Consider the following 16,360-nt stretch of genomic DNA (forward strand, 5'->3'; position numbering starts at 1 on the left):
ATACGAAACGACAGAAGACTTCTTTAAGAAGTTCGATATAACGTCGAAGCACGAGTACGTCGACATTCTCAGGGCCGGGTTTGTCAGACCGTGCCTCTTGCTCGAACGCACAGTGAAAGATAAATGTACGAACGTGTTTAACACGAGGATAGCCTCTGTCCTCAATTCCAACATGGATATACAGGTCATCCTGGACCATTACGCATGCGCCTCATACGTCGTCGATTACGTTACAATGCGGATCGCGGCATTTCCAACCTGCGCAAAGCCATCATGAAGATCATGCAAGAAAATCCTGATATGCAGTACGCGCAGGCACTGAAAGCACTCGGGGTTACCATGCTGAACACGATCGAAATGTCGGCGCAGGAAGCGGCGTGGTTTCTGTTGAAACAAGACATGTCCGACAAAAGTCGAGACGGAAAGTACATCCCCATCTGCCTCCCAGAAGAACGGGCACGCGTCCGCAAAAGCAAGCAGCAAATGGCCAGCGAGAACCTGGCCAAAAATTCGACTGAGGTCTGGCAGCGTAACATCACCCAGAAGTACGAAGACCGGCCACACGACCTGTGCCTGGCAGACTTTGTCGCTCATTATAGCTATAACGGTAAAACCAAGAGATACGACCGAAAGGACAGACCATACATTATCAGATACAGGCACTACGCGATCGACTCACCCCTAAACTATAAAAGAGGGCAAGTGCTACTCTTCCACCATTCAAGCGCGAAGTGGTCATACTGGACAACAACAAGTTCGAAAAAATCTACGAAGCAAACCTGGATAGCATAGTAGCTAGGCAAAAGAAGTATGTGAAGGATATCGAGTACGAAAAGATCATGGAGATTTCCAAGTCTATCATTTCCTAAATGAGTGATGTAGTACAACAAGAAGGAGAAGCCGACTCGACGAACGTCCGCGTCGACTACGACCAAGACAAGGACATTCTTGACGACCCGGAGTACGTCCCCGCCATGAAAAGTGACGGCCCCTGTGCGGCGGTGCGTAAACGCACGGACAGTTAGTTACATGCGCAAAAGAGTTCTACGCACTCATGCGACAGACCAACGCCGAACAGTACGAGATCATCAGAGAAGTCATTCACAGGGTTAGCACATACGGGTCGGAACCGCTCAGAGTCTTCCTCACGGGACCTGCAGGGTGTGGAAAGACGTTCGTCCTTAGACTCATCATGGACGTGTACAACAGGTACTACAATGCCAACAACGGTAACTTCGACACCAATGCATATGCCGTCTGTGCTAGCACGGGAAAAGCCGCAGTCGCCATCTGTGGCGCCACAGTGCACGCCGTCTTTAAACTCACTCTTCACAACGATGGTGGCCTGTGGGACAGCGATTTGAACACGTACCGCGTGGTCTTCCACAACGCCAAGTCCGTCATCATTGACGAAGTCAGCATGCTCTCTGCCGACATGTTCGCTAAAGTCGACGATAGACTACGGCAGATCACTTGCAACTACGCAGAACCGTTCGGAGGACTAGACCTGATCATGTGCGGTGACCTGCGACAGCTGCCGCCCGTCAGGGCCAGTCCCATCTTCAAGAGAAGCCGCGCGCGTCCAAAACAAGGTCTTCAGCACCGAAGTCAGGTGGCATCACCTTGCGTACTCCCCGCTGTGTCAGGTGGTACGCCAGAAGTACGTGGTGTTTTTGTCGATCCTAACCAACATCGGAAACGGCAGTGCCCTAGAGCCAGAAGAAGTGAAACTGATCGAGAGTCGCTTCGTCACGGCCGACCGTGCGATGGCGGAAACGCCGGGTGCACTGCGTCTGTACTACTCCAACGGAGACGCTGGCACCTTCAACACGGAGGTCGCCTTGAAAGGAATCGGCGACGTGATCGCTGCAAACGTGCGAGACCGTTACTTGGGTTGGCAGTCCAATGAGGAGCACGTCAAGGCAGCTGAGAAAGTCAAGAAAATGAAACACAACGAGATGGGTAACTTGCCACAAACGATCATGCTAGCGGTCGGAAAGCCGTACATGATAGCGCTCAACATTGATGTCAAGGACTTACTCGTAAACGGTGCTGTCGAAAGTCTGAGAGTAATCGAGTATGCGGCGGGCGATAGCGACTGTGGCTCACGTTCCACGAACCCAGCACGGGACGGTTCGCGCGCATCAAAGCGATCCCGACTAGAAATGCTGCAAACAGGCACGGGTTACACGTCGAAAAAGATGTAGTGCCGATCGAACTACGGTCCGTCACGATCACTTTAGACCGAAAGACCAGAGTCAGTTGCAAGCGAACCCAGTTTCCGCTCATGCAAGCGAGTGCACTGACGGTTCGCAAGTCGCAGGGAGCAACCTACGCGGACGTCGTACGACAAGAATCACCCGCCAACGTTAGTGTATGTCGCTCTCAGCCGCTGCACGGACATCAACCACCTCTACTTCACAAATGCCAGCGGCGATATCACATTCTACCACAGCCACGAAAACGTCGACCAGCAACTAGAGAACGAGTTTAGGCGGCTCGAAAATCACCATCTCCAGACCGTCGTGAAAACGTGCGGGGCATTGCTTCTGGAACCGCATTCCATTGCACTTGCCACTCTCAATGTCAGATCACTGGGCCTGTATTCAGAGGATCTGACGCATGACTTCCTCCTCAACAAAGTGCCGGTGTTGTGTCTGTCGGAAACCTGGACTGACTCGTCGGTGGATGCGTTTTACCACGTGCGCGGGTCGGGAGGCCAGTCGGGCGTCGGCCGTTGCAATATACGTGAGGGATGACCTTAGCAACGACGTCCAGACACGCACGCTCGAAACGCCGCACCAAGATGTCGACTGCGGCGACGTGTGCGGCGTAACTACGAGAGATGGCATCGCCATTTACACTGTATACATCGCGCCAAACACACCCAAGGCCGACATCGACAGTTTCATGAGAACGCATTTTGCCTTCACTACCGATGATCACGCCACGCCCATAATCGTCGTCGGTGACTTTAATATCGACATTGCCAAACCGAAAAACCAGTGGCTCGTCGATTTTGTACTCGAAGAGTTTGGACTCGTGTGCAACAGCGATAGCAAGCAACCCACTACCATTCGCGGGACGTGCATTGACTTAACGTTCACGAAGAATATAAGTGCTGTGAAAACACAAAGTCTAAGTGTGTATCACACCGACCATAAGGCTGTTTTAAACGTCGTCCTGAAATGAGATAATAAACAACGGGTTAGAGGTACAGTGTAACGTGTGATTAACGGAAGCGAGCCGTAGTCACCAGCGGTAGGGGGTGAATAAAGCTTCGCTTCTCAGCCACCTCGACAGGGTGGATTGGCCCGCATTTTTTTACTACATGGATGGGCAACGGTAGTACCATGGAGGTTCGTCCACTTTTTTACACCATGCTTAGGGAGTAAATGTTTTGCTATAGGTACTTTTTAGGGCACATTACTTGTTAAAAAATTCATTTCCAGCTAGTTTCCGTTTACATTGTTGACCATTTCCTGTTGTCTTGCTGTCGCTTCTCCTCCCTCTGAAATCATTACCTGGAGGTTCCCCTCCGGCGCCCGGGTCTCACCTTGTCAGTGCCTAGTTTATTGTCATTGGGGGCAGTCGCGCTTGTTTTGCTGCAACCGGAATGTTTGTCGCGCTGTTCACCCTTCTAGGGCCGAGTCAGGCGGCTTGGCTTGTTCGTCAATCGGATCAACCAATTTTAATCGTTTATTAAAATACCTGTTGTTACCACAATATTGAATTTTTTTTGGTTCTCAAATCGTTAGCATCACTACTGTACCCACCCCCCTTCTATTTTCCCTTAGTTTGAATTGATAAGATTCTTCAATAATGAAACCACAATCGGACTTGGCCAGTCCCCCAGAGTGGGTAGGTCCCATTCTTGTTATGGCTCCCATCAACCAACCAAGACGACCACCCTAGCCGGGTAGTCCCGAGGACCGTCACCGACGCTGCTGTCCGACCCACCACCCGCCTGTCAGCGAGACGACGGTCATCCGTCGAAGCGTAGGGCCGACGAATGTCTCCGACGCTAGCGCGAGAAGCCGCTGCGCCCGAGGAGTGAGCGGTGCAGAGCGCAGGAAGCGAGGCATCGCCGTGGCGCAAGCCTTAGCCCTTCCCTCCCGCCGCTGCCATCGGTAACCGTCACGTTCTTGTCAAGCGAGACACCGCCTCAACGACTATAGAAACCTGCTCCGTGGCCAGACAAAGAAGTGTGTCTCCGAGCCGTCGCATGTAGAACGACTCGAGGCTGCGATCACCGGGTGTGAGCGTATTACTCCCACCATGACTGTCCGCAATCATCCGCACCTGAGCCGCCGAGCAAGAGAAAATGATATACCATATTCGGTTGGCAAAAATGTTTTCACGGTTTTCACATTGCTAAATATATTGACAGAGCCTCTAAATTTTCCCACATGATTTGCGTTGTTTCTGAAATATTTTCATGATGTTTGTTACATAATGAATGGTCATTACTTAAAAACTGACACAGACACAAACGGCGGTATGTATCCTTCCAGGATAACGCCGGCAACAACAACAATCAATCCAAGTAAACGTCTAAGCAATCGGTGAAACATGTGAAGGATCTTTTACCCTTGTTACCAACCAAGGCGGTGACAAAAATAGCCACCAGAACGCTGTTACAGAAGGGCCATCGCAATAGGGACCGGGCGGCCGTTGTATGGCACCACCGTCGCTTCAGCGAACAGCGCCGCCCGTGGCGAACCGCTCGTCACTGGAATGCCGGTGGCGGTCAGCGCAGCGTAACTGTGCATGGCTTTCCGTCGTTTTTCTGCAGTGCGGCTTGCAAAGCGTACGTAACCCCTCGTGCATTTTTCAGATCGGTAAATCTTGAGCATGGATGTGACGTTTACGAGGCATGCAATGCGTGTGATTTACGCCCTTACTCAATATTTACAATAGCAGACGACGCTCAATGCGCCAAGATGGAAGTCAAGCTGGAAGTGAAAGTTCGTTGCTTCATGCAATTTTTTATGCCTGCTTGCAGTTTCGCGTATCGATGAGTATACTGCAGCTAAATACTCCCACAAAGCCTGTGTGTGCAACCGATCTAGGAATGCTGCGGCGCTGGCCTTTGGCAGTTGATGACGAAACGGCGTCGACGTCGCGCACAAGCGAAAGATAAAGTTGGGGGGTGTCTTCTAAGATTTACCTCAAAACAGAAATTGTGATGGACTACGCTTCCGTAACTTCATTACCTACGGCTGAAACGTGTTTAATTTCACAGTAATGCTCTTACTACAGTCATCGGGAATCGTTGATAGAATAAATGCCACATGATAGTAGAACGTTATTGCTTGTCGTGGAGAAGCATTGCTTTACAAGAATTACAATGTTTGTTGGCTAGTTGGCAAAACCAATTCCTGCTAGTGAAAAACCAACTCCTGCGTGGCTGAAGGACGCAAGACAGGAGGGTGCCCGAAACCTGTACTCAGCTTCACAACTGAAAGCTGCGGTCGGTTTACAAGCTGCCACCTACGCTTGAAAAATCATGCACACCTTCGTCTAACGACGATGAGGGTTTATCGCAAAGCTCTCTCGTATGGGTTTCCTTGGTTGCCTTCTGGATATAAACCTTGACTAGTTGAGCGTCGAATTTGATCAGTACGCAGTTTGGCCTTTTGATCGCAGCGTCTTTGACCATTTCCCATTCGATTTCGCAGGAAGAAAGCTTTGCGTTCAACCATCATAATCATTAGACGGAGGGCTAGATGATTTTGCTGCTTAATTTTGAACTTCCATGCCCCCCTCTCCATATCTAAACTTTGTACCGTGTGTCGGAAATGTGTCTGTGCTGGAGGACTCGGGCTGATGCACCCATATTTGAGGCAACTAATCGCGCGTTTTTGATGTCTTCACCAGACATTATACGATTTTTTCAGGTACTCTGTAAAGAATACTTCAGCATTAAAAAATACCGGCTGACGTTAACGCTGCCGCATTTTTTAACAATCGGTGCCAGCATTTATTCAACGCAGGTGGTAAAACGGGGAGAGGAGGAGGGATGAGTAATGACCACCACAAATGTGGGATTTCTACTTCGGCTTTCAGGCTCCCATGATGTCACAGGGTCGCTCACCAAAACCGAAGGCACAAAGCTCACGGTTACAGAAAGTGTAAACTACTGCAACATTTCTACGGCTACACGGTAATCCATCTCGTATGCAGGTGCCTTTCTATTTAAAGCACCCGTATCGAGGTATCCCAGCGCTAAGGCTGGCGTGGAAACCGTAGTCATTGAAACCAGTGAAGAATTTAAAGAGATAGAAATGAATAATAATATCGCTAATACTTTTATTCCTGCTCCGATCGCGTGGAGCCAGGCGCAGAGCGCTGCAAAAAGCGCTCGTGGCAATGTAGCCCATTCCCAACCAATGCAAGCATCCAAATAGTTTGCGTAGCCGTGAGTGCATTTAAGAAGAAAATAATACTAATAATAGTAGTTTTATTCGTACTCAGAACGGGTGTAGCCAAGCGCAGATCGCTGCAAAAAGCGCTCATGCCATTACAGCCGACACCCAACTTTACAAGCGTCCGACAAGTTTACGTAGTCATTACTGAATCTGAGAACCCAACACATCTGTCTAGACTTTGTTTCACCGCACATATACGCTCACAACACCACCAAAACATTCAAAGCACCGAAGCAAACACGACAAAAACAACGGGAGGCTGTGTAGTCCAATGCACCGGCTCATTCCACTGACGAGGGGAGCGCCGAGTGGTGGCGCCACCCGTCCAGCTGCCCGGTCCCTATAGAAGACATAACTTACAGTAGTATACCTCTTTTTTTTTTTATAGATTGGCCTTACTAACATGGCCTTGCGAGCCGCAAATATTAACACAGAAATAAAAGGCAGCAAGGACAGCTGTTATTTACAGGGGGTAAATGAAATATACGGACAGAAGGAACAAGTAACTGGGCCAAGAAAAGTGTTGCATAAAATCTTATAAATCGCACGGAGGGAAATGCCTTTTTACCAGGACTCTCGATTACACTACTTGCAGGGGTGTTGAATTTGTGAATGGGAAAGGATTCCCGCACTTCGCTGTAGTGATGGGTACTGAAGCCGTATTGAAGTACAGGTCCTGCATATTTGCCGAAAGGATGCCGTAGTGTTGTGACGTGCTTGGATATCGGAAGGTGTGGCTTCGCGATTACTTAAGATCGGGGATTGTTAATACGCATTCTGAAGGCTGTTCCTGTCTATCCTGTGTACTGTGCGTGGCACAGTTTGCATTCAAGGAGATAAAGGACGTTTTCGCAGACGCAATTGTGGTCGCCCTGTATACGGGAGGAGAAAGAATACCCTGGGCTCTGCACAGTTCCTGTTTTTGTATTGTCGGACAAATCTTGCACGGAATTTTTCCGCATAGTCCACAACCTGTGCTTTTGCAGTTGTTAATTTTAGACAATGTTGCAGTCTTTTATGTTTCTAGCTCTCCTGTACATCGTTAGGGGTGGGCCAGGAAAGACGCGTTTCGCCTTTGCGCTCTGTAGAAGGATGTTATAATGCTTTTTAAGTATGTCATTCTCGTACGGAGCACCGGCAGAATAAGTGAGAGTGAGGCTGGTCTAGCTTTTTGGAGTGGATGGTTGGGGATCATGAAGGAGTTCGGTTCTGTCTTTCTTGTTAGTCTGCAATTGCGTCATCTATGACAGACAGCGGATACTGTAGATGGAGGAGATTGTTGCGAAGCCTCTCGCAGTTACGTTCTGAGGGTGCGAGCAAAAGCGACTGTCTGTGCGGTATGCGATTCTTGCAGTGCTTGACATGGCTACTTTTGAAGTGCATGTATTGGTGATTGTCGGTCGGTTTCCTATATAAGGAAGCTGAGAGTGTTTCTCCAAATTTTTGAATTCAGGCGTACAAGAAGTTAATTTCGGATGCCTAAAACAAGTGGGAAGGTGAATAGTGGTCGTCAAAGTTGTTGAAGGTTGTGATGAATTCTAAAAGGCTGCTTTCTCCATAACACCAGATGAGAAAGATGTCATCAATGAACCTATTGTAGGAATCGGTTGTAGTGTTCTCGTGCCAAGAAATGTCCTTTCCAGCTTGCCCATGAATAGATTTGCGCAGTTTGGACCAATTTTTTATTCCTATCCCGTAAAAAAAAACTTCTTCAGCACCAGTACGTGGCGTATACGTGTGTTTCGCATTGGTAAAAAAAAAGGTGCACGCATCACGGTGAAAATTCACCTTCTTGCAGGGTGAGGGCGCAAAGAAAAAAGAACACGGGATGATTCCCGCGATGCGTCCACCTTTTACGCATTCTTGGCTAATCCGGAACATAAGTATACGCCACGTACTGGTGTTGACAAGTTTTCTTTAATGGGATAGGGCCATCACGCGAAACGACATACGCCACACAAAGGCATTGACGGGTGACCTAGCAATTTCTCCGTCGATAAAAAAGGACTATGCTGATTTTGCGCCAAGATTACGAGCGATGAAAAAGATTAGGTTTAGAAGAAACCAGCTGGACATGGAAACAAAGGACTAAATGTTAACAAAAACCGACAGGGACAATGTTGGACTAGCAACTGAACGTTTATTTTCCTGAAAAGGAAACGCTGTACCTTTGGCAGGCATGTGCCGAGACTTAGTTCATCGGGCGCCAAGGACTCATTTTTGCGATATCGTTGTTTGGCCTTGAATTAACATGTATGACGCAGCAAGTTATTCATATCTTCTTATGTGATAAGCATTCACAACCCGTATATATGTTTGACCTTTGTAATAAACGTTCAGTTGCTAGTCCAGCATTGTCCCTGTCGGTTTTTGTTTACATTTAGTTGATTGATTGTAGGGTTTAACGCGCCGACGCAACGCAGGCGATTAGGCGCGCCGTAGTGGAGGGCTCCGGATTAATTTTGACCACCTGGGTATCTTTATCGTGCGCCGAAATCTCGTACACATGGGCGTTTTTTGCTTTTCGCCTCCATCAGTTAACATTTAGTCCTTTGTTTCCATGTCCAGCTGGTTTCTTCTAAACCTAATATGCACCAACTAGCCCAGCAACAAACTCTCCTGATAAGAAAAAGAGAAGATGACATTTATCTTGACTCGGTGTTATGGAAAATGGCGTGGTGTGATCAAATGGCTACTTTCCAAGACAGCCATCGTATTTTATTGCCCACAACTTACCTGAAACATATGATGCAATTGCGCTCCTTCCGATCTTTAACGACTCGGCACGGCGAGGTTACACTTCTAACCATATTGTGTGCATACAATAGTGACCTGTTTCTTAACATCGATGACCATATATTTTAGCTTATGTTACGTAGGCCTAAAACGTATAAAACATTGCAAGCGCTTTATTTTGTGCAATTACGCCGCGTCGTTTTATTCTACCTAAACGAAGCAGCAGATAGCGTGAAAATATTCAGCGACGCTAAAAGCGCCGTTCTAGCGTGTAGCCATAAACTACTGCTATTAATTCCGATGTACTTCCGTCAATGAAGGAGGCTTCGAATAATTTGGCAAATGTTTAAGTCTATCCAAAAAGGGGCTCCATGTAAAACGTCTCCGTGTATAACTTACTTACAGAAAGGATTAAACTTCCGTCCTTGAAGGCGGCTTCAATTAATTAGGTAAGTGTTTGCGTATATCGAAAGAGGGTCGCCAAAGTAATTGATAGATGGAAAGGGCTACTAGAAGCCGATGAAAATGCAGTGGTTTCTCGAGCGTTACTTTCAATACAGGGAACAAGCGAGAGCATTCTCAGTTGGGGCTTCGGGGGCATGCCAGAATTAAATCTCGCACCCCGCAAGCCACGCAAGCCACGCGCTAGGTTTACGAGGCCTCCAGGGAGCGGTCAACCTTCGAGGAAATTCCTGGGCTCAGCAAAGCTGGGGCCGATGACGAGGAAGTGCGGGTTATCTCTCGTGGTAGCAGCGGGGTTTCGCAAACAGACGTTCTCGAAACGGTTGACGATATCGACATGCATCCCAGGACACGCCTGTGTTTGGCCGTTGGGAATATTATGCTTTGTGCGTGTCGAGGTCGTTCCGTTTCCTGCGTTCACAGTAAAAGACCCTCACGCGAATGCATGAAATGCTTCCAGGGCCCGTTTGCCCGTACGCAGAAGTTCCCGATTAAGTTCCCGCTTACGAATAACACGCCAATATGTCGAAGTCGGCCACGGCAAATAAACCAGTTGCCAGAAAACCCGAGGAAAACACCACCTTAAGGGAGCGTTGATATCAGTTTCTGGCAAACGACTTATTTCCTAAACAGCGCTAAAGTCGTAGTTGAGAACTTATTCCCACACTTATCGCGTTCGGGCAAACGGGCCCAGAATTTGCAATAACCTCCAACCGAAGCGCGGGCAGAAGGGCCAGACGAGAGGTCAGTAGGAATAAAGGGTGAGGGTCAAAAAGTACGAAGTCAGAGTGGCCGTAAATTATTCTGTAAGCACAATGTTTAACAGTTTTAATGCTGTAAACTTCGCTTGCGCATTGTACATAGTTACAAAACTTTGTCTGCAACGAGAAATAACATTTTCCTAGAATAAATTTGTTTTCGGCTGGTTTACATTGACAGTTGGTTTTTCACTCTGAAAGAGCGTGCTACTGTTGCGCAAGACGTATTTTAATGCTATTGGCATTCTTTGTCTTTGTAACCTGTTTATGAACCGTCGCATTTTATATTTAACCGTTCCTCCCCAAAAGGCCGCCAATTTTATATCGAAATAAAGGGGAAGTGAGGCATTGAATGGGCGGTGAGAGTTACTGAGGGAAAAGAGTAAGGGAAAGAAGTTGAGTGAATGTGTCTTTCACACTCAGAACGGTAGAAAAAAAGGAGGACGGTTTAAGAGAGACTGGAGGAATGAGTGACGGTAAGAAAATGACAGAAAGGCGCGAAAAGAAGGGAGCCGCTTGCTAGGACAAATACGCTTTGCAACAGGAACAAGGCCACCAACATCACATGCAAAGTTTTTTCCGAGCGGCTTCCATCTGACCTGTTTAACCAATGTTATTGTCAGCATGCAAATAACTTCCCGTATAAATTGAAACCGCTTTTGTACAATTTCGTTTGGCCGCAATTTGAACTCCACGACAAATGACAAGCGTTGAACTGCGCCATTTCGGCTGGAGCAATTGGCGCAATTATAAATTGCTATTTCCGGATGATGGTTTGCTGACATATCTGCTACTATAATGTAGCATAAGAAATATTTCGTTATGGATTTGCCATTTTTGTGGCTGCTGTATAACAGCGCTTTTAACAGCTGGAAAAATAAAGTATCATTCCTGCCGCTAAGCTTGGGTCGTGTGCAATCCTCGGCTGTTCGGATGAACAATCATGAAAAAATTCTTATGATTTTTTGCCGGCCTCCTCAACCCGAGAATGGCATTTCCGCTTGTGCTTTCTATCTTTACGCTTCTAAAGAACGCACCTTCCACGTCTACAAATATTCTTAATCGGCGAAGTTAGAGCATTTATTCGTTATGACAGTGTAGTTGTCAATCCTTGCAAAAGTGATGGCGCAGGTGTAGTGCAGAGCTTAGGCATATTGTAAAGAGCAATAAGAAGTAGAATGCCTTATTCTAAAGAATAAAGGAGCGCAGGAATTTTTTGTCTGCAAAGATCATTGTGTTGCAAGGGGGTGAAGGGATTGGTGGAGGGCAATGAACATTGCCCTGCCTTCTCCAATGATTGTGCCGAAGCGCTGGCTTGCATGTGTTCGAACAGTAGATGTCATACGAGACCTAATCAGCGAGCCTCATCCCAGAAGATGGCTAGGAAAGAGCGCTAACGCACAAGTTCTTTTTTTTTTTTTGGATGCAGAAGTTGCTTACCGAGAGGGGTGTGGTACGTGAGACCATGCGCCTGCGTAGAAGTTTTACAGCGAAGCTGTGTGCCTGTACCCCCGAACTGTTTCATCGCCGTAGGCAAAAATGATCTGTATGGGTGCAAACGCCAAGGCGCGAGGCCCTAAGACGCCGAGCGCATGCGTCAGGCTAGAGTGAACTAGAACACAGAGTGGTTCAAACGGCTATACTTTCAATACACCAAAAGGGAAGCAAAAAACGGGTAAAATCCGTTAGGGGCGCCGCGATCGCAAGACTTCAAATGTGGTAAAAAAAATCAAATCAAATACTCGCTTCACACACAAAAGGCCGGGGTTCGATTCGCACCAGCACCACGGTGTTATACCTTTCTTTTTTTTAGTTTTTTTCTTTTATTATCCGTGAAACCTTGGGTAAATACGCTTAAGGATTACTATAGAGACCTTTAGTACTTACTTTCTCTTCGGCACGACATGCAATAGTCATACTTTGACAGCGAAATAAATGTTCATGCTTCCTTTAAACAGACAATCACGGGCAAATTTGTAGTTTGCGATTAAAGAAAAAGCAGCACCGTAATTTTCTAGGCACCAAATTCGTCATATACATATTTACGCCTACCTATACACATAGATTCATAGAAATATTATTGTATTAAACTCTATGCATATACATGCGCTTGTTTTATGCAACGTCACATTTGCTGAATCTCCGCCTCATAAGTGCGTGTTCGTGCAGCGAGGTGCTTGTCAGAGACCGGCAGCGCTCTTCACCAAACGGTAAAAACCGAGGGTAGATTAGGCGAAGAAACGTATATATGGCGAACTGATGCGCTACCAATTCACATTTTAGACGAGAGGACTACTCGCTTCGCGCCGTTTTTAACATGTATGCGCGTCTTCAAGCCCCGGGGTGCAGTATCATCCATGCGATGGCTCCGCGACGCAGAAGTTCATGTAGCAGACGACGCGAGAGTTGTGGGTGGCCGCCGCATGATGGCGTCAGCATCACAAAAATACAGTAATTTTCTCTTTACTTTTGCAGTATTAATAATAAAGTGCAATTATTTATGTAAATATTTATATGCCTGCTTGTATTTTTATATAATTTTATAAATATTCATTGTTTGTTTGTTTGTTTTTAAATTATCCACGCAGAAGGTCAAGTTGCCACTGCCCACCGGGTGGCTGCGAGACGATCGCAAGACTTCAGGGGATTCTCCTTCCGATAGCCTGTTTTTGCTTCATTCTTGGCAGCTCGTTTGAACCACGCTGTGTTCTACTTCACTCAAGTCAGGCTAATCAGGCATACAGCATAGAGCTCAGAATTCTTTTAAGAAAACCACAAACAAGCATGGAAATCGCATTGTGCACGATAAGGCGCCTGTGAACAATGGGACCCCCCCACCCGCATGCGTTCCTGGTAAAGATTATGATTGCAGATTATCTTTGAAGGCTAGCAGGACTAGTTGCACTAAATACAGCAGTCCGTGCCCAAGACGTCGAGCCCATGCGTCAGGCTAGGCGGGACCCAGAATTTGCCGCCAGAGAAGCCGAGGTTAGTGTCAGCAGATAAGGTATTACAGCGCCGCCACTTAGGCACTTAAATAAGCAACGGCGGTCATTTCGCCATTCATCGGTGTTGCGAGATTGTCGCAATCTACGGGCTTGCCGTTAACGTTGACCTGGTCGTTTGTTAACAACACTACCGAAAATGCAGCAAAACGGCATCTTGCCAAACTTCTGCTGCTGAAACGCTCTTATAAGCGTTTTCTTTGATTGGCATTCGGAAAGACGTTAGTCGCGCTCAGCCACAGAGCAAGGAGGACAAGCCAAGCGTACTAGAGTTTACAGACTAAAACGCACGAACAACAAAATGGCGGCGCCCATGAACCGTCGCAGTGTAAAAAAACGTCACGCAATGCGAACTGACCAATGATAATGACGGCGGCACAGAAAAAAAGGTGAAAAGAGTGCCGATACTCTGTACCGTTATCTAGAGACTATAGCGGAGCGCATGCGACAAGCCCTTCGAGACGACGAGGCACATTTCATACCCTCTTCTATCACCATTTGCAGTGGTTTACAATAGCTTTGTTAAGCCCGTTCTACATGGTGCGAATTTCACGTGCGAAGTCGCAGCTGCGGCGCCTCTCGTGCGGCAAAATGACTATTTTTGTTATTTTCACCGCTGCGACAAATTGCAAAATGGCAAGCGGCGTTCACAGGGGGCGTTCCGCTGTTCATAACATTTGGCAGTTAGCCACAGCAACGAGAATGGATCGTCTTGCCGCACGAGCGGCACCGCAGCGGCGAATTCGCAGGCTAAATTTGCACCATATAGAACGGGCTTTAGACATCCTCTTTCGCAGGGCGGGAAAGCGACCAATTGTTTTATTGGGTTAATTTTAGTCTTTTTTACCCTTTGTGGCTATATATTTTATGTTTCATCAGTACGAGAAGTTTAGAGCTTGTCCTCTATTTCTTCTCCTTTGGTCGTGCATTCCTTGGGCTGCGAAGATGAGGCTTCACCAACGTTTTGGGGCGTTACTACAGTTCATGTAGATTCAATAATTTGAAACAGACCTGCCTATAAAGGCTTCGTTTCCAAAGTATGTTTTTAATTTGACAGGGCGGCTGAATCTTGTGACAGACAGACAGACAGACACAGACAGACAGACAGACAGACAGACAGACAGACAGACAGACAGACAGACAGACAGACAGACAGACAGACAGACAGACGGACGGACGGACGGACAGACGGACGGACGGACAGACAGACGGACGGACGGACGGACGGACGGAATTTTGGGCGTTTCGGTAGCGCAACTAATGCCTATCGTCCCTAAATAACGGGTCAAGAAGAGAATAAGCGCGGCACAGCGGCTCACAGCCAACCGAGGTCAAGGCCATGTCAAGACTTTCTTCCCATTGACCTTTCGAAATTAGCCTAAGGGAACATCTTATGCCCGAACGCTTCAAGTCCACGCAATGACTGCGCATCACGACTGCGACCACGTGGACGCGCTGGCTGTCACAACGCAGAATGTAAGTATGAAGAAGTAACGGAAAATGGAGGGTTTAGAACGAACATATCGGCACTACACTGCACCTCTCAAATCCGTTCTCTTCTGTAGGACGTGACTGGCCACAGTTTTATTGCCGAGATTATTTCATGGGCGACAGAAGCAGAAGAATTTCGCTCTGCAAGTCTGTAGGTCTGACACCTGATTCAAATATTGGCCGCCAGGGAACTCAAGGTTCTTTTCATGCTACTTGAACTGCTGCTCATGGTACTTCACCCAACTGTAACGCTGATCTGTAAATCTGTAGATTTACAGATCTGTAAATCTGTAGCGTGTAACTAACAAAGCAAACCTCACTTCGCCATTTATTCTCGCCGTTGAGATCAACCATTGTAACTATACGAAATAAAATCCTAATCTGCACACGTGAAGTGCGCACGTAATCTTGAAATTTTTTTCATATTGTAATTTACAGTTATTGTTCTTGTGTGTTATTTTCTCTTTTCAGCTTTCACATCAACAGATGGCAACTGCACCTAAACGCTCTGAACCGGCATATTCCTGACCAAACAACTTCCCGCAAAAACAGACAGAGTACCTGCAGTGCCTGCAACCATGCTCGCTTTCACCCTGCAACACATTTTCAACTATTTTTCCAGATCATTATTGCTTTAAGGAAGTAATCAACAAACACAACCAGTACATAGAATAGGGGTTCACAAATTACTTCAGCCAGAAAATGTTTCTCTATGCCCATCAGATGACTTTGAAACTTGATCGTAACATTTTTCTGTCTTTCACGATCCTGGCGCTTTCAGAGCGCTCGAATTACGTCATTACAGCTGTGTAGCGGTTACTGGTCGCATTTTTTTTCTGTTCCCGCAATTAACGCATCCGATGGCCACATTCAAAATTATGCGCGCCTCCGGTTAACAACGGCGATAGTTGAACGCGAAGCATTCTCGTGATGGATTCTTCCGTTGGGAAATCCTACACTGGGAGAATGTTGTGGCGGTCGTGCGTGTGTCCCGACACTCTCCAAGCCAGATGGAAAAACTTTGGCCGCAGTAAGTTTTCCCGTGGGAACGCGCGGCAGCATTGCAAAGGACACAAGTTTCCTTTTTGCCTCGAGGTGAGCCAAGCTCCCCTTCGCTTGACGCGTCCTTGGCGGGTGCGCGGACATCTGTGTCATCCACCGCCGCTTGTAGCCGGCCCTTCTCGCCCTTCTCCCCGCCGCTGCTCGGACGTAGGAGGAGGAGGAAATAAACAGGAGCGAATGGATAGAATCGGGGTTGCACTTGGGGCGACCGTCTTGCTATTCGAACGCAGCTGTAAGAACAGTCCGAAAGCGCGTCCCTCCCGGGAGCCCGAACCCTGCCAGTGTTTCCTGACCCGGTCTACACCTCGAGCCCACCGAGCTAACGGTCCTGCCCGGCCTCCCCTTCCTGACCGCGGCCTACAGGTCGAGTTCGCCGAACTACCCGTCCAGTACTGCCTCCCGTTCCTGCCCTCGG

The 16,360-nt window shown here is 47.5% G+C and overlaps 1 pseudogene; it reads left to right on the plus strand.

The window, feature by feature from the left end:
* The first annotated feature begins 273 nt into the window (after window positions 1-273).
* Window positions 274-16,360, plus strand: part of LOC144158100 (uncharacterized) — a 69,854-nt pseudogene continuing 53,767 nt past the window's right edge.

The sequence above is a fragment of the Haemaphysalis longicornis genome, unplaced genomic scaffold, assembly GCF_048455015.1.
Source record: "Haemaphysalis longicornis isolate Haplotype H1 unplaced genomic scaffold, Haemaphysalis longicornis Haplotype H1 scaffold_10, whole genome shotgun sequence".
NCBI lineage: Eukaryota > Metazoa > Arthropoda > Arachnida > Ixodida > Ixodidae > Haemaphysalis > Haemaphysalis longicornis.